General features: G+C 33.9%; 2 long non-coding RNA genes across 6 annotated transcripts; one reads left to right on the forward strand and one right to left on the reverse strand.

Moving 5' to 3' along the window:
• Window positions 1-3,164: 3,164 nt before the first annotated feature.
• On the reverse strand, window positions 3,165-24,125 carry LOC126913023 (uncharacterized). Of its 4 annotated transcripts, XR_007707630.1 has the most exons (7): window positions 23,756-24,125; window positions 22,260-22,344; window positions 21,726-21,953; window positions 20,819-21,002; window positions 17,450-17,580; window positions 6,283-6,506; window positions 3,165-4,041 (listed from the first exon to the last, which is right to left on the reverse strand). It is a non-coding gene; the product is annotated as an uncharacterized LOC126913023 (long non-coding RNA). The 4 variants fall into 4 exon arrangements; XR_007707628.1 differs by lacking the exon at window positions 6,283-6,506 and having other exon boundaries at window positions 23,756-24,107; XR_007707629.1 differs by lacking the exon at window positions 3,165-4,041 and having other exon boundaries at window positions 4,048-6,506; window positions 23,756-24,110.
• LOC126913022 (uncharacterized) lies at window positions 14,174-16,113 on the forward strand. Of its 2 annotated transcripts, none has more exons than XR_007707625.1 (3): window positions 14,174-14,988; window positions 15,242-15,462; window positions 15,602-16,113. It is a non-coding gene; the product is annotated as an uncharacterized LOC126913022 (long non-coding RNA). The 2 variants fall into 2 exon arrangements; XR_007707626.1 differs by having other exon boundaries at window positions 15,242-15,453.
• Window positions 24,126-24,222: the final 97 nt, after the last annotated feature.

Genomic DNA, 24,222 nt, shown 5'->3' on the forward strand with positions numbered 1-24,222 from the left:
TGGATAACGGAATACGACATTGCTGGTTTGGTCAAAGAAGCATTTACAAAAGTAGCTCGACTGGATATTGCAACAATATCTGGATTCAACTGCACTGGAATCTAACCATTTGAAAGACATTTATTTTCTGATCTAATTATTTGCCTGCAGATATGACCAATATACCACTGGAACAAACAAAAACTTCATCGGACGCACTAAACACTGTCATGTTATCGAACTCCGTCATAGAACAGCCAGGGACTTCTTTAAATACACAAAACATTACAGGAACTATCTTATTGCTTGAATCAGCTCTTGCTGGTGGATCAGTTTCCATCAGGCATGCACAGATACCGAGTATTTCAGTTGATGATGAATTTATGAAGGAATCTAGACAATTTGTTAGTGAAATATAAAGTAAGACAAGATGTTGCATCACTATCAATAGAACACACAATAGAGTTATCCTGTGTTGAGCTGGATAGGCATATTGTAGTATGTGTTTATAGGCCTCCTATTTTACAGAATCTTAGTATTTTTAATTCAGTAATGGAAGATGTACTACAGAAAACATGTTCCAGTAGTAAACATGTTATAGTATGTGGCGATTTTAATGTTGATCTCCTGGAAAATAACTATAATTGTACTAACTTGTTGAGCCTCTTTAAATCTTTTGATTTGTCTAATATTTTCCTAGAGCCCACCCGAGTAACATCCACCTCGGCGACATGTATAGATAATATTTTTTGCAACTGTGATTATTTACATAAGGACATTGTAAATAGATTACCATCTGATCACAGTGGGCTGACAGTCAACTTTAACACTGTCACGACTGTACAAGATAGGGAAATTATGTTCAGACAAATCACAAATAAAAAAAAAATGAGTTATTAAATCAGAACTTAAAAAAATGAATTAGGCAATCAAATACATGATAATGAATACCCGAGTGAGATTTATGGCAACTTATTATCCATTATTAAAACACAGTATGATAAATTGTTCCCTTTAAAACGTAAACATATTCAATGTAAGTTTGTTTTTTGTGACTGGGCTACACCAGGTATTCGTATAAGTAGGGAAAAGTTGTTTGAACTTTACGGCATGAAACCATTTAATAATAGTGAGGCTTTCCACAGTCATGTCTCCAGGTACTCAAAAATATTTAAATCGGTTTGTAAGCACGCTAAAGCACTTCATATTAGCAGTAAAATTAAGACCGCGGAAAACAAAATAAAATCTACCTGGAATATAATTAATAACGAGACAGGTAGAAATAAACCACGTAATGTTGAATTTAATTTAAATACTGAAAACGGACGCATCAGTACAAATTTAAAAGTTGCTCTGGAATTCGAAAGTTTCTTTAAGAATATTCCGCTAAAAACTACGGGAGCGTTGAAATCATTTCCATCGCTTTCTATCGAGCTTCTTAAAAGTAATGTTAAGGAATGCACTTCTGATTTCCGATTTCAATACACAAACCCACAAGCAGTCATCAAAGCTGTTCGGAAACTTCTCGAGCATAAAAACTTCTCGAACATAACGATGACGTTGACGGGGGCAGCACTGGCGACCTGCGATCTTGCGGCCTGCACATTCGTACGCGGCCGGTAATGGAATGAATCCAACAGTCGGGGAGGGAAACGCAAGCGCGCGTCGGCGGCGCGGCGTCGTCGCGGCGGCGGGCTTCGCGCGACTCGTATATACAATGTAATGGTGCGGCGACGGTACGGTGACGGCATCGTGTGCACGAGCGCTAACTTTTTTATACGAGTTCAGAGTAATATTCTACAAAACATTTTTAAAAATCAGTCATAAAAATGTAAGTTAAGAACCTTTCTCATCTGGTACCTGCGCAGATGGTAAGTTGCACAAACATTTTCAATTTACAACTTCCGTGCATTTAGGCGTTTTTGCCATACCTGTTATTGGAAGCAAGTTTAACAAACAGCTCACGCTTAGGACCCAAATAGCTTTAAGTCAAATTTCAGTGGTGCTTGGCGACTGGGCTACTCCCGTTGTGCCTTTAGGGTTAATTGTGTGCAGGCATTAAATTCACCGAGGCAAGTGGAAACTATCGTTTTCTTTTTCTTCTCCTCTAATAATAACATTATTTGATTTATTTCGTTGCGGAATCCAAGACAGTGAATCATGTTCCTGTGTGGCAGCGGTAAGAGAGGTTGCGGCGGGCTTGTCACAAATAAAAAAAAATAACAATACCTATGTTTTAGAAAATAAGTTGTGTCTTACGGCTCTGGGATCTTGGACTACAAACTCAAGAACGTGTTTTTATTTTCTCAATAGGGATGATGACTGGGTCAAAAATAAATTATTATAACTTTTCAATACAATAAAATATTCAAAAATAATCACACTCTCATTCATAAATTTGATGAACTACTTAATTTTTACAATATTTTTTCTAGCTAAATTTCTAGAAATGTCTGCTATTTGACGTCAAAAACTTATGACATCATAATAGAGTATTTTATACAAAGTTCATAGAAAATATCGATTTGACGTTTCTAAAAAAGTATTGAATTTGACTAGAAGGAAACATGCCTATTCAATTAAATAGTTGGATTCACGAAACTGACGCAGTTAAAAGCTTTCAAAAACTAAGACCAATTGAAGATTTCCAAAATTTACGTAGTACAACGCATTCACATCTTCATCTTTTAGTTTTGACGAAGACGTCGTTCACCAGTATCTAAAACATCGATTTTAGCAAAGAATGCTCTCTACTCATCAAGCACTTATAATTGATCCAGAAGTCCAATTACGGATACCAAATGATTTGATACAAATCTCAGATCTAGTTAATTTATTTTATCTCCCATGGACTCAAATGCTATCTAGTTGATAAGACAAGGACATTCAAGATATTGCCTTAGAACTGACTATAGCCACCGAAAACTTTGTATGCCACGAACTACCAAAGAGTCTAGAACACTATTGCAATAATAATAATTCAGAGACAAACTTTTACAAGATTTTCAACCAAGTATACCAAAAGTTAGTACAACAGTAAAAGATAAATAAATATCAACTATTTTATTTGCTTAATTGTCCTATGACAATCAGTTTACCCTACATACATACATACATATATACATACTCAAAGAATCATATTATATTCAGAGGACAAGTCGGTAACATAAGAATAAATACATCAATAAAAAACAAAATATTTTTATTTTTTGAAATACAAATGCGTCATACGAATAATTCATCCTAGATGTAGCCCTTTTAAAAACATTGAAGCTTATTTTTGTGTTTACTAGTACGATGGAGCACCCTAAAGAGCAAAGCACCATATAAATAGAAATAAACGAAATATACTTTTTAATTTCCAACACTGGACATTTATGGAGAATAATTGCAAAAAAAAAAAGTAAATAGAAAACATTAGACAGCCATAAACTCAGTAGCTTCCTAAATAAATCTATCAAAGTTTGTCTTCATTAATTTACTAAAATATATATAAATGAAACATATAATGAAATATATGATAGGAATATATTATTATAATTACTGATGATACAAGCCAGCGACTACTGACGTTATCACGACTTCTAAAAAATATGATAAATAATAAAATACGTATTATAAAGGTATGAAGCAAAATGAGCAGACATCGCTTTTGGGCAAGTGTTTAACAACGTACATAAGACAATTAGACCAACATAATAATATCAAGAGTAATATAGTGTATGTAACAACTCGCCCTTATAAATCTCGTAAGTTAGTTGTAAAAAGCAATCAATTAAAGTTATTCTTAGCATTAACGCGACTCCTTATTTGCTCCCGAAGCCTCGTCATTGCAGTAACATGGTTCTTGGAATAACACTGTAGTGTGTGACACCTAAGCCCTATTACGAAAGTAAGTTTATATAGAATTAGACTTAATTAAGCATGAGACATTCAGATCATTACTGCTCCCAAAGCTTCTTCATTGCAACTCTTTCTTTTGAAGAGAAAACATTTTTTACTTTTTTGAAGATCCATGATGAATGTTTCTCTTCTTTTAATGACAACCAACACTCTCGTTCCCTGAAAACATTATAATACACACATGAATGAACAGCAGAGTACAACTATTAAACATCTTCCAGTGATAGATACCTAATATTAAAATATCCGAATTCTTAGTAGGTAGAGACTAATATATTTATTGGGAAAGCCAGGAATATATTTCTATAAATATTAAAGAGATTTCTTCAAAAGTATGACAGTCACAGTATTGACTATAATTTATTGTTGTTGTAACAACAACAATTGTTGTCAATGTTGTTATAACAACTGTTGTTGTTAACATAATAGTAACATAGATTGACTTGGCCATCGCATGAAAACACAAGTACTTGTATTGCATGATTACGAATTATGATGGTATATTGCATGATTACGTGCGATGACAAAGACTATCTATTTTATTTAAAACATAAAATAAATATTATTTTGATATTATAACAATTTACAAAATAACTTAAGACAGAAGGTCCCTTAAGTAGGGACTAAATAAAATAACCGACTTGGTACCTATTACATATATCTCAAAACTTTTTACGGTAGAAAAACAGATGAGGTGCGAGACTTGGATTTATTACAGAATGTTTTTGATGGTAGAATATAATAATACCATTCTCTTTTTTTACTTTACCCTGAATCATCTTTCAGTTTTATGTGCATATCACTACAACTATGCAGTATGTATGTATATGTTTAAAACTAAGCGACAGATTTTGATGTGTTTTTTTTAAATAGGTAGTGTGATTAAAGAGGAATAAAATAAAATAAATATACTTTGTATATCAATTAATACAAATATAATACACGCATAATTTATCACAATTGCATACGTGCGAAGCTGGGGCGGGTCGCTAGTAGCGAATATAATAGAATGGCTAAAAACAAAAAGTCAAAGTAAAAGCATTTATTAAACCCTTTTCCTGCCGTCACCGTAATATTCCGAGTTTAGGTGCTGATGCCCGTGGCGCTAAGCCCGTAATATTCCGTTCTATCTTTTCGATGTCCAATTTTTAAATATATAGAAATAGAACTGATGAAAATTGATATTTATAATATTTCAGGATGTATAGTTTACAACAATAAAACTTTTAAAACTCAGGCTCATCATTTTGATACATAAAAATGAAATCTAAATGCGGTACTTAATCAAATGAGGTGCTTTTACAACCCTGTCACACTGCACCGAACCCGGAATTTTAAGTGGGCTAGTGATGCGCTAATAGAATCGAAATAATAAAAAAGCAACGGTTTTAAATTAATAATTATCTTGTTAAACCATTTCCAGACTATAAATTAAAACTTTAATGGCTTTTTTAAAAATTGACATTTGTGTAATGGGCAACAATTGAATAGAATCTGTAGAAAATTACGAAATTAAAAAGAAAATATTCTTGATGTCGATATTATTTTGGGGCGTCACCAATGTAGTTACAGCCTGACAGACACTGGCCGCCATCACCGTGATTTTCCGTGCGGCGCAAGCGACACGGACATTTTTAAAAAACACACTTGATTTTCCACTTTGGAAGCGTCTATCTTTCAAACGATTGATTTTGACGATAAATGGTTTTAGGACCCATGACGTATTTTTTATGTCCTATCCATAGACAACCATCACGGATATGTTAGACGAAAAAAAATTTTTTTGAAGAGATGCAGTGACCGCGCGCTTTCCGTTCTCTATCTCGAAAACGAAAACACCGTACAAAAAAAAGTTACACAAAAGTTGTAGAGAATTTTGTATTCTACAATATTGGTATTAAAACCCATAGGAAATGAGATATTTCCAAAAAAGCGCAAAAAAAAGTTTTTTGGGACCTTTGGACCTTAAAATTTAATAGTTGCTTACACCCTACCATATGTAGGTTTTGAGACAAGTTTTAGGGGGTCAATATACAAGTATATACAAAATTACAGCTGGGTCTCTCGAATTCCGAGGTGAAATACTAAATTGACTGGACTATAATAAAAAGAAAAGACTTCATTGGGCTAGAGAACACAAGAATTGGACAGCAGCAGCTTGGGAGAAGGTTCTCTGGACGGATGAATCGAAATTCGATATTTTTGGTTCCAAGCGAAGAGTTTTCGTATGCCAGCAGTCTAATGAAAGGGTGATCGACGCTTGTGGCTTCAGTTAAACACGGCGGAGGGTCTGTGATGGCTGGGGCTGTTTTCGTGGCTCTGCCGTTGGGGATCTTGTGCGGATACAGGGAATCTTAAAAAAAGAAGGTTACAAAAGCATACTAGAAAATAGTGCTGTACCTTCAGGAATCCGTTTAATTGGTCCAGGATTTGTATTTCAGCAGGATAATGATCCTAAACACACGTCGAAACTCTGTGCAGAGTTTTTAGAAGGACAGGAACAACAAAATGTCTTGAAACTCTTCACATGGCCTCCGCAGTCTCCAGATCTCAATCCTATCGAGCTCTTGTGGGATCAGTTAGATAGACAAGTGCGGAAATGTTGTCCAACATCTCAGGAAGACCTATGGAGAAAGTTGCTAGAGGAATGGCTGGAGATAACCAAGACAACATTGGAGAAACTAATAGCGTGGATGCCGAAGCTTTGTGAAGCCGTAATTAAAAACAAAGGTGGACATGTAGATGAGTCTAAAATTTAAGAAAAATATTATGTTTTATGCCTAAAATAGTGTAAATAAATACTCAAAAATATTACTAAGCAATTTCATTTATTCAAACTTTCACAGGACGTATTTTACAGGGTGGCTAAATACTTTTGAGCGGTAGTGTATACATATATTAATACGTGATGCAAAAACTTTGGACCCCTTTTTTACGAAAATTGTGCGATCGTAGGACCACAAAACCGGTTCCGAGGCTTGATCAAAAGTATAAGGCACTTTTAACAGACATAGAAGCTTCAAATTTGGAATATACTTAGTCCTATAAGAGCTGGCACAGTTTTTGAGAGAGAATTTCTGGTAGGCTAGTTTTTAGATATATCTACCAACTATCTTTCTCACTTACACCTGTACAGGTAGAATATCTATTTTAAGAAGTTATTTTTAGTTATTATTATTTTTATTGAACTTTTGTAACATGAACCTATTATTGTCAGTCATTTTTATTGATGTTTAAGCTATGCCAAGGGCCAAAATTTTTTTTCGAAATGTTTTAGTATTGCTGAAATTTTTGTATGTTATTTAAGTAAGTAAAAACTCAAATTTAATTTGCCAAGCAGTTATTCGATTATTAACCTTCAGCCAAACCGATCTAAAAGTAAAAAATTATTGGACATGTTAGAAAATATACGAAATTCTAGGGAATTCTGTATCCAAAGCTCTACCGTGCTTCCATGCTCTCACTGGATGCGACTACACACCAGCTTTTTTCAGGAAAGGTAAACTTTGACCTTTTAAACTATTAGAGCAATCAGAACCAGTATCAGACAGCCTGTCAAAACATTATAACTGATGATGAGGAATTATTGAATGAGTCATTTAAGACCTTAGAAAAGTTGATTTGTCATATTTACAGTGCTCGTGATTCTTGGAACGTCAATGAAGTTCGGTTCCACCGGTTCAAACACTTAACGGTCCAAAATATCAGAAGATAATTTTGAAAAAAAAATTCGTAATTTTGACTCATCAAGCCTACCGCCATGTAAAGCTGAATTATATAAGCATTTACTACGAATTCTTTACACGAGATGGTGTGATGAAATTTTAGATAAACTCCATTATGTGGCCTATGATTGATTAATCAATACAGAGATTATTGTTATTCTAACCCGAGTTGCACTACTACGTCACTGTTGCCCCTACTTCTCGTGGACGCGTTTGAGCAAGGACGATGCTTCAACAAGTATGTTACGCTAATTCGGACTGCCAAAAAATCTGGACCAGCATACAAAGTGCATGAAATGACACACGACCGATTTTATGATTTAAAGCTGTTGCAAGAATCCTGGGGCACGAATTTTAATTTAGATGAAGGCAACAATCAAATTAGGTGGCACGATATAAAAGTTCCAAAAGTTGAAAAGGATCACCCAAAAGTCTTTTATTACAAAACATCTTTTGCAGAGACTGAGTTAAAAAATGCTGGGTGAACAAGAGAATGACTAGGCGTACAGCAGAACCCACATCTGATAATATATATCGCTATAAATTTGAATAGAGCGTACACAGAAAAACTTAGTTTGTCGAAAGCAAAAAAAAGATATTAAAGAACTCATAGACAAAAATGTGATTCCAAAGTCATACTATGATAGTTTTTATAAGAATGTTTTGTGATTTTTTTGGATTACTCAGGCGGGCTTACGTATTTGCCAATAAACCTACGGCCCGCCTGATCGCAAACAGTTACCATAGCCTATAAAAGTTTGTATTGTCAACCTGTAGAAACCTTTTTACTCCTTTATTAAAGAACCTCCATTTATTCGGGAAAACCTCGGCAGGAAGTTCATTCCACAGCCTAACCGATTTTTGTTATTTTTAAACTAGATAAATTTAGATTTAGTACTCAGTTTTAAACAACGTTTAAATTTAATTTTAAGCTAACTATTCACTGATATGAACAGACCAATAATTAAAATTGTGATTTGCAAACTTAAAACTGTTACTATTAATATTATAAGGTAGGTAAGTAACACTATTAGCATAGAACTGAAAGCAAAGACTGTCTTAGAGTTTTATAAAAACATCATTGATTCATTGGTATTATAGTTGTTGAGCCTAAAATTATAAACATACTAACAATTTTTAATTTTATTTGTTATAATAAACATCTTTTCACTTATTGCTGTGATTTTAAGAAAGTTATGATAGTTATTAAGCATAGTTTTAGCTAAGCAATAAGTAGTCCACGATCTCAATTTTATTAAAATAGTATTAGTAATAATAGTTTGTAATAATATGTTCATACATGTCATTTTATGAATACATATTTAAATTTTCAAATATTATGCATTTTTATTTAAAAAAATATTTATTTATTTATGAATGAAAAACTAGTAATATAATTCAATATTTCTCAGCAAAAATCTGCTTTTTTTCAGGTGAAAAGTAACGTAACTCATTTTAATTTTAGGTAAAGAAAATTAACTCTACTTAGTGCAAAAACAAGTTCAATATTTCCACTTCAAGACCCCGGTAACTAAAAATTAATTTATTGTTCAGGTTTTTAAAGCAACCAAGTTAATCAAACACGCTCTAAAAATATTATCTTTGAATGTGTATAATTAGAGTTTTGATATCTTTTCAGTCTGATCAATCACTGATTATAGCGAAAAAAATCGCTATAATCACTTACTGAGATGTGCGCGGAGTAGTGCTAAAGGTTGTGGTACTACTGTTAAAACATTAATTATCGGTAATGAACATTCGATCATCAATCTAAACAACGCACATAGACATTTGCCAGAGCCAGAAAAGCGAATACAAATGGAATATAAAGCAAAAATAAGAAATATAGCAAAAAAATCCATGGATTCTCCGTCACAAATCGTTAACCGCTGCCTCCAGGATGTTCCAAGTACGAGTGCTGTCCACTTGCCTAATAAAGCAGCAGCACGAATGATTGTGCACCGCATTAGGAATAAAGGACAACCGAAAATCCCTAATACAATTAATTTCGACATACCGGACTATCTTTCAAAAATTGGAGAAGAGCAATTTTTAATCGGCCAATATATTAACCAAAATGAGAGTGAAGTCGTATTTTGCACAAAAAATAATTTCAAACTACTTATTAATGCAAAATGTTGGGTAATGGATGGCACGTTTTCTACATGTCCAGCGCTATTCTGTCAAATATATACTATACATGGTTCAATAGGAACAGAAAATGGCACAAATAAATTTCTACCTTTAGTGTTACAGAAACATGTTATACAATTTTATTAGAATTATTAAAAAGATATGGCGCTAATACATTTCAGACTAATTTGTCTCCTGAGAACATTTTAACTGATTTTGAAATAGTTGCTATCAATGCCGTTAAACAGCAATTTCCAGAATGTATACAAAGACTATGTTTATTCCATCTTACGCAGAGCATTTGGCGGCATGTACAGGTCGAGGGTTTAGCAAAGAAGTATGGGAATGATTTTTTATTTGCGCATAAAATTAGGCATTGGTATTCCTAGATCCCAACGAGATACCTGAAGATTGTCAACTTGTTAAAGATAAAGTATTACCAGAGGAAGCCGCAGGAGTAGCGAAGTGGTTCGATAAATATTATGTCTCTGGGATGTATTTAAGAAATAATGCCAATAGTACAAAATTAACAATAAAAAGAAAGCCACTATTCCCACCTGCTATGTGGTCAGTGTTTGATCGCACATATGACATTCCCAAGACACAAAACGTCTTGGAATCTTGGCATCAACGCTGGACTACACTTCTTAACCGTAAGAAATGGAATGTGTTTAACTATAAAAGAATTTTCAAAAGAGGTAAAATACACAGAATGTGAAATTGAGCGCATCAGGGCGTCAGAGCCCATGCCAAAGCGTCGTCGATCTCCACAAATTCAATACGAAAACAGAATGCAAAAGCACTTGTCTCAAAATAGTGAGATGGACTTATTAGCCTTTTTAGGTGGATTAGCTCATATTTTGCACCTGATAAATTAATAATATTTAAGTTTACTGTATAAACAATATTTTTTAAGTTATATCGAGTACTTTTTTGTTTCTATTATAAAGCTAAAGAGTTTGTTTTGCTTTCAATTTCATATATTGCTTTCGTTTTGCTTCATTTTTGATTAAAATGGCATTTTTGTATGAAATAAACGTGTTTTTTGTTATGGATAGAGAGGCACAGAGGCAGTAAAGTGAGATTTAGTAATATAATAAATATTAATAGTTTTTTCTCCAAAGGCGTTTTCTGTGAACCAAGGTACCTGGAAACAGTGGTTTCTATGAAAAAGTTTACGGCAAGAAGTGCTTTCTATGAACAGAGATTTCTGTCAACAGTGCTTCCTATGAACAGAGATGTCTACAAACAATGTTTTCTAACAACAAAGTTTTCGGCGAAACGTGCTGTCTAGGAATAGAGATTTCTATTAACTGTGCTTTCTGTATATAGTCATATCGTACAAGTGTATTTTTTGTATTGGGTTCCACACTCATCTTTTATAGCCGTTGTCCCTCCCTTCAAGCAGTTGTATACGTTACATGTTGGCGTGGGCAGTACTATTACACATACAAATATAATACCAGCAGTATATGCCTTATTGCCAAATAAAAAGCAATCAAGTTATGATATATTCTTACAACTCATAAAAAGTCAAATTCCCGAATTTGATCCCGAGACAATTACTACTGATTTTAAAACCAGTGCGATGACAGACATCTCAAGCTGTATTTGATAAAATAACTACTCGAGGGTGTATTATTCATTTTAAAAAAGCTGTCCAACAAAAAGCGAAACTGATTGGAATAACAAAAAAATCAAACATGTCTAGGGCTCACGTGAGACGTATGGCGTTGGCATATCTCCCAAATACTGAAGTTTCAGGTGGTTGGCTTTATATTTTGAGTGAGTGTATGCAAAAGGATGATAAGAAATGAGAAATAAAGATGAGAAGAAATCCATTTTGTCTGATAAATGGTGTTTTTATAATATCCGGCACAAAACTAATAACGCTATAGAATGGTGGAACTCGAGACTGAATAGGACAATAAAGAGCAAACCTAACATAGCCGTTTTATTAAAAACTCTTAAAAAAGATGCCAAATATCATTTGAATCTGTGGAAAAATCAAAGAGAACAGAAGAAAGCATACTAAAGAAAAAAACAAATAATAGCAGTTTGTGAGAGTTCATTGATAATGAAATTAGCCTCGGACTTTGTATAGATAAATTATCGTATTAGTGATACGCATAGTTTACAAAATTTCGAAATGTTTGATTTTTTGGTCATAAATATAAGTTTATTTTGTACCTTAATGCTGAGATTAAGTTAATGGATTTTTCGTTATTAATAAATATTTTCTCCATAAATGTATAATTCTTAATAAAAATATATTTGAATGTATATATATTTATAACATATTTATAACAACACTCAGTTTTCACAGTAAAACAGTAACTACCTGTAATTTATTTAGATAAAAAACGATTCTTATACATAGAAGTATTTTTGTTCGATTTAACCACGATATTATTACACATAGCTGCTAGCGAAACCGGCGAAACCAAAGAACAGACAATGATCCTATACACAAATATTTGTTTGTCTATTTGGCCGAAATGACCACATCAATATTAACTATGCGACGACTCATCCAAACTTGCGGATGATTCGACGCCTTACAATTTTCAAAGGGTGACGTTTCATCCGCAGATGAAATATTTTGCGGATGAAACGTCACCTAAGTCAATATAGACCCATAGCGATACTCTCATCTTTACCAAAATTATTTGAATCCATATTACATAAACAAATAAATAAATAAATTGTACAAACTTTTATTGCTGTTTTGCTAAATGAATCAATTTTTTATCATCCAGGAAGATGCCGCGAGTAAGTATATCAAAAGAAACTTGGGTCGCGTGAATACAAAAATTATTCACAAGCGCGAATAGAAGAAGCCCTCAGTCAAATAGTGGAAGGAAGATTAACCATTAATTATTTTATAGGTTTCTACTTTGTTGATTGTATGAAGACTTATTATTTCTAAGTTCTTGTTTAGTTTTAATGGAAATAACAAATAAGGCCTGATTTTAAGCTAGAATTGTGTCACCAACATGTTTAATAAAGAAATGTTAAGTTTGATGACTTTTATTTAATTAAAGGTACCCCATAAGACAAAAATGTGAATATTTATTTTTCCTGTTGGTAGATTTAGATTTTTTTTTAATTTATTGGAATTATAATTGGGGTTACTTTGTCGTTATGCAATAAAAAACGGGGTATCAAAGTAACCCCATCCTACGTATAACTTTGATCGGACAGTTTTTTTTTTTCTCAGAATCACGCCACATTTTTTCACTTATTATTACAAGAATCGAGAGTACTAAAGATACTGATTATTAGACTATTTGTATTTTTTTACATCCACAAATTTACATTTAAATTTGAAGGTCCTTAACATTTTATGGACCTTCAAAGTTCAAAATTGATCAAAGTAACCCCGGTTTAAAGTTTTGGAGAAATACATATTTGAAACACCCAACATCTCTATCACCTCAAGCTACCGGGAGGACTATAAATGACGATAAATACGATTTCATCTGGTTTATTGGGGAGCAATTACCATCATTAGTTGCCGACATTATTAATAAAGGTAAAAATTAAAAATAAAGTATTAATTAATTTCTTTGTAATTTCTTCTTTCTTTCTTTAAAGTATTAAATAATAGCCTATAATATTTTATATAGCCTATAATAATTTATTACAAGATGATGATAAAAAAACCCATATAGGTAAATATGTAATCACAAAGTTATTCGTGCAGTTACATTTTAATGTTTAAGGTGAATGTTCCGATCGCCTTTTCATACATTTTTCGTTCACGGTATACTCTCCGTACATAGACACTTTTTGCACAAAACTAATCACTTTATCACTTTTGTACGGTCAAGAATCTGCATATAACTTTTTGGTAAATAATTCGCATTATATATGGAGAAAAACAGTCTTGATAACCGTGAAAAATTTGGCATTTCTTTTACTAGTGTTAGTGCAATAGGTTATAATATTAAACGCTAGATGGCGTGCACCCGATAATGTAAATTTGAAGAATCATTACTAATTTTATAACAATGTTTTTCATTAAAAAACATTACAATAATTTAAAACTAACTATCGTAAACGAAAATATAAAACATTGTGGTCGTGTGTGAAAAAAATGTTAGCGATAGTTATTATTTTTGTCACTGGCAACAATAAAAAAATTTAAATTCGTTCGTAGACAAAATACGATGTTGCCGTTCCGTCGAACATGACCTTTGACACGTTGCCAAACTTATTTAGTACCATCAGATGGTTGACTTGAAATAAAATACATTTCGAAGAGTTTGCGTAGCATTACGCTAGGCTTTACGCGCGGAATTTCTTGTATGTTTTTGATCAATGAAAATTCATTGATTCGAAGTAATATTTCTTGTATGTATTTCTTTCCAATTTAATATGATTATTGCAAAGTATTGTAGTATATGTTGTTTATAAGTAAGTAATTTTATTTCAAAATAAAAATACCTACCAACTAATAAATATTAGCAAGTCAGCCCGTGAGTTTAGCTGGCTATTACAAACTAAAATCCTCATATTAGAAATCACCGATCGATATTATATTGTTTTCTCAGATTAGAAATACAAATAACTTTGGACGGACAAACATTAGTATTATTTGTCACATTATATTGCGTCTGCTACATGAATCCCGCGCGTTCCGATACACTCAAAATCAGTTGAACGGACGGTAAAACAAGTATCTTTAAATTTCTAATGTTATAGTAAATAGAGTATAATTATGTAATACGATTTTATGATTTTATTATGGTTGTTCTGCAGCGATTTTTCAATTGATGTTATATCATAATTTGGGTAAGTAAAATTTTATTGCTATAATTTTTCTGAATTTCGGAACGTATTTAATAAATTTTGTTTTATCTATGGTATGGATATTTACTTTGCAATAATTTTCATGACATGAGACTACATTTTGCTGCAATTACAAGCGATTTGATCTGGTTTTGTTATAATTTCGTTTCAATTTTATGCGAATAGGTACTGAGTTTATAAAAGTAACATAATATTGTCTTGTATATAATTAGTTTTTGTGTATTTCGGATTCCGTTTACATCTAGGTACCTACTATGTCGGGGTCCTACGAGAAAGCTGGCGTATCAACGCCACGAATATTTAGGCGCCCGTAAATCGTCAAAACGAGTGAAAAGCGCATTCAGTTGGATACATGTGGACGACAAGATAGTAAACCTGTAAATTATAACTCAAGTTGTGGCCAGCTTCATTGTAAACAAACTTTAGTTTTCAAGTACGTATAGTCATCAGTTGTTGAGCCATCTACATGTAAACTTAGAACTCTTTTAGTAATATGCGTTTCATCCCTCTTCTTCACATGACCATACCAAGAAAAACGATTTCCTTTCAATTTTGCTCTATCATTGGATAATAATGTTCTAGTTATGAATAAAAAGCATGAATATTACTATCAAGTAAATTCTATTGCATGTCCACTTTATAATTTATTTTAGCATCTTCTTACTATAATATTAAATCTATTTCAGGTTCAAGGACATATGCGTGTCAGTAACATGGATAAATGCTACTTCATATGTTTTATTTCAGTCAATGAACCTTTGACTGTTATAGAAGTTTGTCGAGATAATATAATGACTTTATCAGCAATATGATGCCAAAGTTAATACACTTTTTTAAGAATGTATTCTGCCAGAAATAGTTTTGAGACATGTTCAAAAAATGCGAAATGTATACCTAGGTATGAAAGGTACACAATTTTTTTTATTTTATTTTATGATTTCCATTGATTTCAATCTATATTATATTTTTTTCTTGTGGGATATTGTTTTCATCCACATCAAAAGTTAAACACAAAATATACTAATTATAGTAATTTTCTTTCGCAGCAGCTGTGTAGCGGTAGTTTCCAGGCAATAATGAAGAAGGATGAGTGAAAACAACACGACAAATGTTTTTTATTGTACTATTATAGTAGTGCGTTTAGAATCTACATTATCAATGTTTACAGTAATGTTTTTTTTGATGTCAGAAAACTGAAATGGTGTACTCGTCGTAATGAACATAATGTTCATAATGTGATATGAATACATTGACCTATTTTAAGGTTTCTGAAAAACAAAAAGGAAAGTTGTTGCTTTTTTATTTCCTTATGTAGTATAGTGATTATGGATGCTTAGATATTCTCAAACATTTTTCCGCTTTGATTGCAATCTATTATTCTGGTTGCCTTGTTTATGAATTATAGTTTTGAATTATTATTTTGAATGAGATTATTTTTTAATAATCAGTCACGTATCAAGCATTCATGTCACATAAATACTTGTAATAATTGCAGGTTAGTATATACATTCTATTAAATAATGTATAAGATAATAAAATAAAACTGTCTTACATTGCATTCTTGACATTCATTTTATTCCCAAACTAGTGACCCGCCCCGTTTTCGCACGGGTGCAAAATTATCAGTTTCCCTACTATAATATACATGTATTATACATATAAACCTTCCTCTTGAATCACTCTATCGATTAAAAGAAACAGCATCAAAATCCTTAGTGTAGAAAGCATACATATGGATATAGGGACAGAGAAAACGACTTTGTTTTATGCTATTTAGTACCTAAATATAACACTACTTATACCTTTTATTTTTAGAACATAATAGCATCAGATGGTGTTCTTTAGTTCCTAATCCCCAAGACATAATTTCTACAGGTACCAGCCTATTAACTTTTAAATGCACGCCATCTAGTGGTTAATTTTGAAGAAAGGTTGATTTTAAAGTAGGCGCTATGTCTATGTGTGTATAAATGACTGTAAACAGAGTTGGATTTTAATATTTCGCTTTTATGGCAAATCGGATGGGTTTTGAGGCGATAATTTGACTTATTCCGATAAAGTGGGATGCCTGATTTTCGCATTTCTATTTCTGTTACTTAATATTGTTCAAATGACACTCAAAACAACATAAAACTGAAAATGTTCAATTCAGCGCCATCTATCGGGAAACGAGCCATGAAGAGCTCGGAACATTCACCTTAATGGAATAATTTAATCTACAAAAATAAGTGAGATGCCATCAAAAACATATGGTAAAAAATGTTGAAGTCTCGCACCTCATTAGTTTTTCTACTTTACATTAATTTTACGTTTTAAAAATAAAATACACTTGACCATCACATGAAAACACTATTACTTTTGTTGATATTTCTTGTATTATGTATATTGTTTAGTCTATTTCATCATTACGAATTACGATGGTCTATTGCATGATTACGTGATATGGCAAAATCGATCTATTTTATTTAAAACGTAAAATAAGATGATAATAATTTACATAATAACTTAAGCAAGAAGGTCCCTTAAATAGGGACTAAATAAAATAACCGACTTGTTATTACATGGATCTCACTTTCTTTTACGGTAGGAAAATTGAGGTGCGAGACTTGGTTTTATGATGATATATATTATGCAATAACCATTTGAAACAATACTTTTGTATAAATAAGCTCTTACTTATAAGTCCAATGGAGCCAAATTAACATGTCGCCAAGCACTTATACCTTACTGCCTATTGGGTTTCGATTTTTACAAATTCGCTAATGACATGTGGGCGATAACTAGGCAAAGCATAAAAAAGCTTTTTGTTTGATAATTGTGCCAAATAATGTAGGATTTGGATAGAGATATCCCACACATTTCTTCCATGGTAGCCCTTATTTCTGACAAGATACCTATGTCTTATGGTTTCCCTTTCTTCACGCCTGTCCTCGTACCTACTCAGACAGTCTACGTTTGACGTCAGAGCCAGTAAGTAGCAAACCGCATTCTCCTAGGACGACGACGTGAAGAATGCGATGCGAGGCTGAAAAAAACGATAAAATAATAAGTACCTACATTATCAACTAGATTCCGCCCGCGATTCCGTCCGCGCGGATGTCGGTTTCGCGTGGAGGTTTTATTTCTCAATTTTGAGTAACTCTGACAGTGACATCTTTCATCTTATAAATATCTAATGGACCCAAATATGGCTAGGCCCACAATAATTAAGGAGATCCCTCTACCTACTGCTGTTGAGCTCGCGTTCTCAAGTATAAAACTGAAAAATTTAGATTTTTTACGTATTTTTTCAGGATAAAATGTATCCTATTTTATGCCCAAGATAATAAGGTATAATTATACCAAGTTTTATCGAAATCGAACGGTTAGTTTTTACGTGATGCCTGAACATACAGACAGACAGACAGACAAAAAAATTAATCACATATTTGGGTTTGGTATCGATCCAGCAACACCACCTGCTATTATTTTTCAATATTTTCAATGTACAGAATTGACCCTTCTACAGATTATAGTATATAGATAATATAATACACACACAACACACAACGCCACGCCTTTTATCCTCGAAGAGGTAGGCAGAGGTGTTTATTATAATATAATATAATATGTTGAGTAACACAAGTTTAGTTTTAATATTTGTTCCTGAAAATTTAACTAGGTGGCATGACTGTTTTTGATTGTCATTGTAACTGTGTCATTCTTGCTATGTATATCTTTATTATAATAAAAGGTTCTTTTTAGATATAAATACTGTGTTGTTCATTAAGAAATACTCCGTAATCTAACATAATATAATATAAATTATTTATTTATAATACTTGTTTATTACATTTTTAATTATTAAATTTAAAAAAAAAACATTTAAAAATATAAAAAGCAATAGCCCACCAGTAACGGGATAAATCTAAGCTACCGGTGGTCAGGGCTCAAGAGAGACAATACGCGCCGTCTCCAGAAGTACTGCCTTCTGCATCAGGCTCTTGATCCAACCGTCTAACGTTAGCCTACTTACGTGTTGGTCGAGGCTTTTGGTTATGAGGCCATTGGCAGATACGACTATCGGCACAATGATGGCTGAATCTACATCCCACATGTCGACAACCTCATGAGCTAATCAAGATATTTACTGGCTTTATCTTTTTCAGCTTTCACAAGATTCTCGTCATGTGGGATTGTTATATCAATTATCATTGTGCGACGGCTTGGTCGATCTATCACCACAATGTCAGGTTTGTTAGCAACAGCAACAGCACAGTTTGTCCTGTCTGTGATGATAGTTCGATCCCAATACAGTGTGACATCTCCATTTTCAAGAACTGGGTCAGGCAGATACTTATAATACGGTACTTACTTCAGATTCAACAAGTTTGTATTTTAAAGCAAGTTGTTGATGAATAATCCTGGCTACAAGAGTGTGTCTATGCAAGTACTCTCCGTAAGCTAAGTGAGAAAAACCCGAAATTATATGTCGAATGGATTCTCCGGGGCGATGACATGCCCGACAAATGTCAGCCGTTCTATCCTTTATAATATACCTTCGATAGTTGTTCGTCAACATAACTTCGTCCATAATTACACAGATAAAACAAATAAGTTACCAAAACGTAGCCAGGATCCGGACGCTAAGAAATCTGTATCTGGCCCATGTAGGGCTCGATAGTAGCGTCCGTGCAACTCCTTACTTTGCCATACATTCTTGCGATCCTTAGTGCTTAGTATTATAGGTTCTCTCCAGTCCTTATTAGCCAAGGAGAGCGGAGTAAGTCCTTTGTCCACTGAGACAACATCACCACCTCCATTTTGAAAAAAATATTTTTGGAGACTGCACACTTCACTGTTGTTTAGGGTTTTGACATTTAAAAATCCTATAATATAATATTATTATCAATATGTGGCGACACATTGACAAGTGATAGATGACAGAAGTCGCATATAGACTATCGACGAGCAAATCAATGGATGACGTCACAAATATCCTGCATCGCACATATTAAGTTTGCATGCGAATTAACACGGATAGAAAATCCCAACGAACAACTGTTGGGCAGAAAGCCCGCCAGGCATGATCACCTCGCCTGGTCGGAGGATCCTCCTTTTCTTAGGGAACTTTACTCGCTGTTCCCTAAAGTGGTGACCCCGACGTGATTGAAACCAACCTTCACGGAGCAGATCAGCACCGTCATCCTTATCGCCACCTCCCTCACCCATCACTTCTCCGCTGAGCGGTAATCAAGTCGCAGCCAACCAGCATCCTCGGCCTCATCTGGGACCACCACATGCTACATCGAAGATATGCAGCCTGGTTCTTCCCTACGGCCTCATCAGCGTCTAGGCACAGCACTCTGCACACGGTCTGAGGACGTCTTCCTCCCGTCAACGCAGACGCCAGCCACTACGCACCTACCCTCGCAGCATCAATTCCCCGACTCACCGTGGGACACTGCGAGCTTCACTACTCTGACTCACTGGAGTATCACCCTGCACCGCTCACCCGACTCACTGGGCATTTAGCGGCACAGTTCCGACTCACTGGAACTAGGGACATTCTATACTGGCTCTGGCACCGCTCATCTCAAGCATCGACAGCCGTCTCAACAGGATCGACCTCCGGTCTTGGGGGGGAGTGATGTGGCGACACATTGACAAGTGATAGATGACAGAAGTCGCATATAGACTATCGACGAGCAAATCAATGGATGACGTCACAAATATCCTGCATCGCACATATTAAGTTTGCATGCGAATTAACACGGATAGAAAATCCCAACGAACAACTGTTGGGCAGAAAGCCCGCCAGGCATGATCACCTCGCCTGGTCGGAGGATCCTCCTTTTCTTAGGGAACTTTACTCTCTGTTCCCTAAAAATATATCTATTCATATCTTAAAAATGTAACATACAATTGTACAATATGTTACTAGTCTATATTTTAAAATCGTGCGGCGTGCTTGTCGGTCAATCACCACTATACCAGGTATATTGGCTACAATAGTCCTGTCGGTGATGATAGATCGATCCCAGTACAACGTGATATGGCCGTTTTCAAGATCTGGATCAGACACATACTTGTAGCACGGAACCTTAAACTCAACAAGTCGATAGTGCAAAGCAAGTTACTGGTGGATAATCTTGGCCACCTGATTATGTCTATGCAAATATTCACCATTAGCCAAACGACCACAACCAGAAATTATATGTCTTATGGATTCACCAGGACTATGACATGCCCAACATTATATAACATTATTATTAGGTACTCACAGGGAAAGGCGGAACTCTGGCCTCCATCTGACGGAGCCCAAACCCATCTCCCATTATGTTTAAAACTTTTAACTGCCAAGGGGAGAGTGGGGATGTACTCGGTAGCCACTTCCGGTCAATGACTAGCCGGCCTCTGGGTGTCAGCAGTGGCTTTTGTAGCAAGATGCTTTCTGACAAACCATACCTGTAAGGGTTAAAAAATCTGTTAGGTCTGTCGCTTTTTGTCTATCTAGTTATATAAATAAAAATGAATCGCCAAAATGTATGTAGGTACGCGCATAACTTCTGAACGACTGCACCAAATTGGATGACTTTTTTTAATGTCTTCCTTATTGTCAGACTGTTTGTATAAAAAAAATATAGAAAAGACATATTTTCTCTACATTGATAAAGGTTAAAAAAACTAATATGCTTTTCACACAATTACCTCCGATTTTGGGACAATTGTAACTGTCAATTATTATTTAGGCTGTCGTCACCAGTTGGAAGCAACCTTCGTTCAGCATGTTCTTCATTAGCAAACAAGAAATTAAAAAAAGTTTGACAGACAGTGCGATAACACAAAACAATTTTTTACGCAATGATTTAGAAAGAAAGATTTTTTCTAACACAAAAAGTGTATTTGTGGGTTTTGATAAAAGTTTGAAGGTAATTGTTGTGTTAATAAGAAAATGCCACCAGTAAGGCGTTCAAATATCGGTTGGCGTACGCGAAATGCAAATCACATTAACAATCTTCCAAAAAGGGAAACTGAAAAAGAGCGCAGGCAGTGATCGAGCTTAATTGATTTTACTAATTGGATCATATTGCCTCAGTCGCGACTAGAGAAATAAAATATGTTGGAACGAAGTTCGCCGAATCAGCTAGTTTTCAATAAATAATAAATAATAGTAAATAAAGGACCTACTTTTTGCCACTGCGTGACACTTGACTTTTTGTGTAACCGCCCATGGCATTTAGGAGATCACAGGTCGCACAGTTCCTCCCAAAGTCGCTTCGCTTGGAGCTTGCGGTGTACGCTCCTCAACCGCCCGCGAAGGCTAGGCAAGCGCAAGGCTTTATGCTCCTCCAGAACGTTGATGAGCATATCCGTTTCCTATCGAGTAGCTGAACACGCCCATGGAGTCATTTTAAACTGAAATTGTAAGATGGAAATAAAATTAGTTATATAAATCTATAATTATCAAATGAATGCAAATATCAAGAATTTAACCATTTAGATTTTATTATAATTGAGATAGTTAAGTAGGATAATTTGATTATTATGTACAAATTAATTACTTTTTGAATGGGTCTATTCATCCAAGGATTCTTCCTTGCCTTGAATCCAATGACAATTTAGGTATTAAAGCTGTTTAACCAAAATTAGCAGCAGACAGAACAGGTCATATTGACCATAGAATGATGTTTTGTAAATCATTAAATAGAGAATTGTACATACCTAATACAAAGTATCTTTAAGACTTTCACCCAACCTCCCAAATCAACAACAGGAAGCCGCTGCAGGTCATTTTCCTTTTGCAAATCTGGAAATCATAATCATTATACCAATTAATTAAATATCCTTATCCTTACACAACATAAAACAACTTTATAGGTAGTCTGTACCCTTAGTATGAGTTAGCTTTATGTTACAAAAAGAAAGCACATTTGGCACTGATTGGTTGGTTTATTTTAGACAGCCAATCAGAGCACCAAACACACTCTTGTTTCAATTACTTTAAACATTAAGTAAACTCATACCAAGTGTACTGTCTGTATTATGGTTATAAGTCAACAACTATCAGACACATTTATATTTATAGAGATACATTTATTTTAAAGTCTAACTGCAGTACTCAGTGTCATTTAATGGTTACTTAAGCAGTCCTTAGCAATTGTTTTAAGAACAAAATTGTTACTAAGTAATAGTTTAAGTGATCATTAAACATCTCTGAGTATGGTAGTTTGTAATTGTATTTAATCCTGATGAATGTTTAAGTGTACCTCTCATTATTTAGTTTAGATTATAACCACACAAAGAAGTTATTACTACATAGAATAAAAGTAAGTTGCTTTCTGCTGACCGTTCCTAAGTAAGCTTACATTTTTAGAACTAGAAAACAAATGATGCAGTTTTTAATAGATATTTGTCATATTTCCAGAGAATAGTTTAGAAGTAACAAAGCATTTTACACCAATTCATAAATTAAGTAAGTAATGAACCAGAATAAAATCACAAAGAAGAATTGGCATTCCAAAATTTGGACAATGTAACTTATTTATCATTAACTATTCTCACTGACCATTTTAGTCAGTAGCCACAGTATATCTGATACCTATTAGAATTATATTAAGTCACATTATTCTCATTTATTTATTTATCATACTTGTTAATTAAATGTTTAAATATTTAATTAGAAAAAAAATCATTTAAAAATATAAAAAGCAGTAGCCCACCAGTAACGGGATAAATACAAGCTACTGGTGGTCAGGAGTCAAGAGAGAGTCACATTATTTTTATTAATACAGTAGAAGCTCCTTGGAAGATGGGTAGGCTTTTGGTGTGGGATGTTACATGTGTAGACAACCTTGCGCCATCTCATCTTCTAAGTATTGCTGCATGCGCTGGTGCGGCCTCTTCTGCGGTAGAGGACCTCAATCGAATCTAGTTGGATACTACTGTTTTGAGCCGTTTGGGGTCGATTGCACGTAAGCTAATCGATTCTACACGTGACCAGAAGGCTGGCTATTCCTTCGGTCAAAAGATAAGCATTGCCATCCATGCCACTTCGACGACTAAAGGAGATTTTTTATTGTTTTTTTTTTTATTGAAAAAAATTTGATTTTTGAGTTGTAAATATTTTAGTCATAGTGCTTATTATTATTTAATCTAGTATATTATGTTTTAATAACACAAAATAAAAATTAGATTGAACATAAAAAACATTAACTTACGTTCTCCATTGTCCAAGAATTCGTTGAATTCATGATATTATGACCATTGAGTTTTGACTCTACCTAAACTTATTATACTTACGCTTTGCCATTGACATAGCATAACTTCAAGATACACAAGAAAATCAAAATAATATGATAAACCGTTGACAAAAATGACAATAGACAACACGCTTCAACACAGGAAAAGACAAGTCACCAAGTCAGACAAGACAAGTCAGTACAAGTACATAATATCTATTCTACTAGTGATGAGTAATTCCTAAATCCGTAGCTAATAAACATCGATATAGACAATATAATAAGTATCGATATTTACAGCTATCGAGAAACTCATTTTATTGTAAAACCTGGAAAACTGATAACTACAAATTATTATCTAGAAACACATAAAAATACTGTCGAAATTCAAAAATAGTCCATTTTGGTTTTTTTCTTCTTGATGGCAACCGATTATCCAATACAAA

This window comes from Spodoptera frugiperda, unplaced genomic scaffold (genome assembly GCF_023101765.2).
Source record: "Spodoptera frugiperda isolate SF20-4 unplaced genomic scaffold, AGI-APGP_CSIRO_Sfru_2.0 tig00001987_1, whole genome shotgun sequence".
NCBI lineage: Eukaryota > Metazoa > Arthropoda > Insecta > Lepidoptera > Noctuidae > Spodoptera > Spodoptera frugiperda.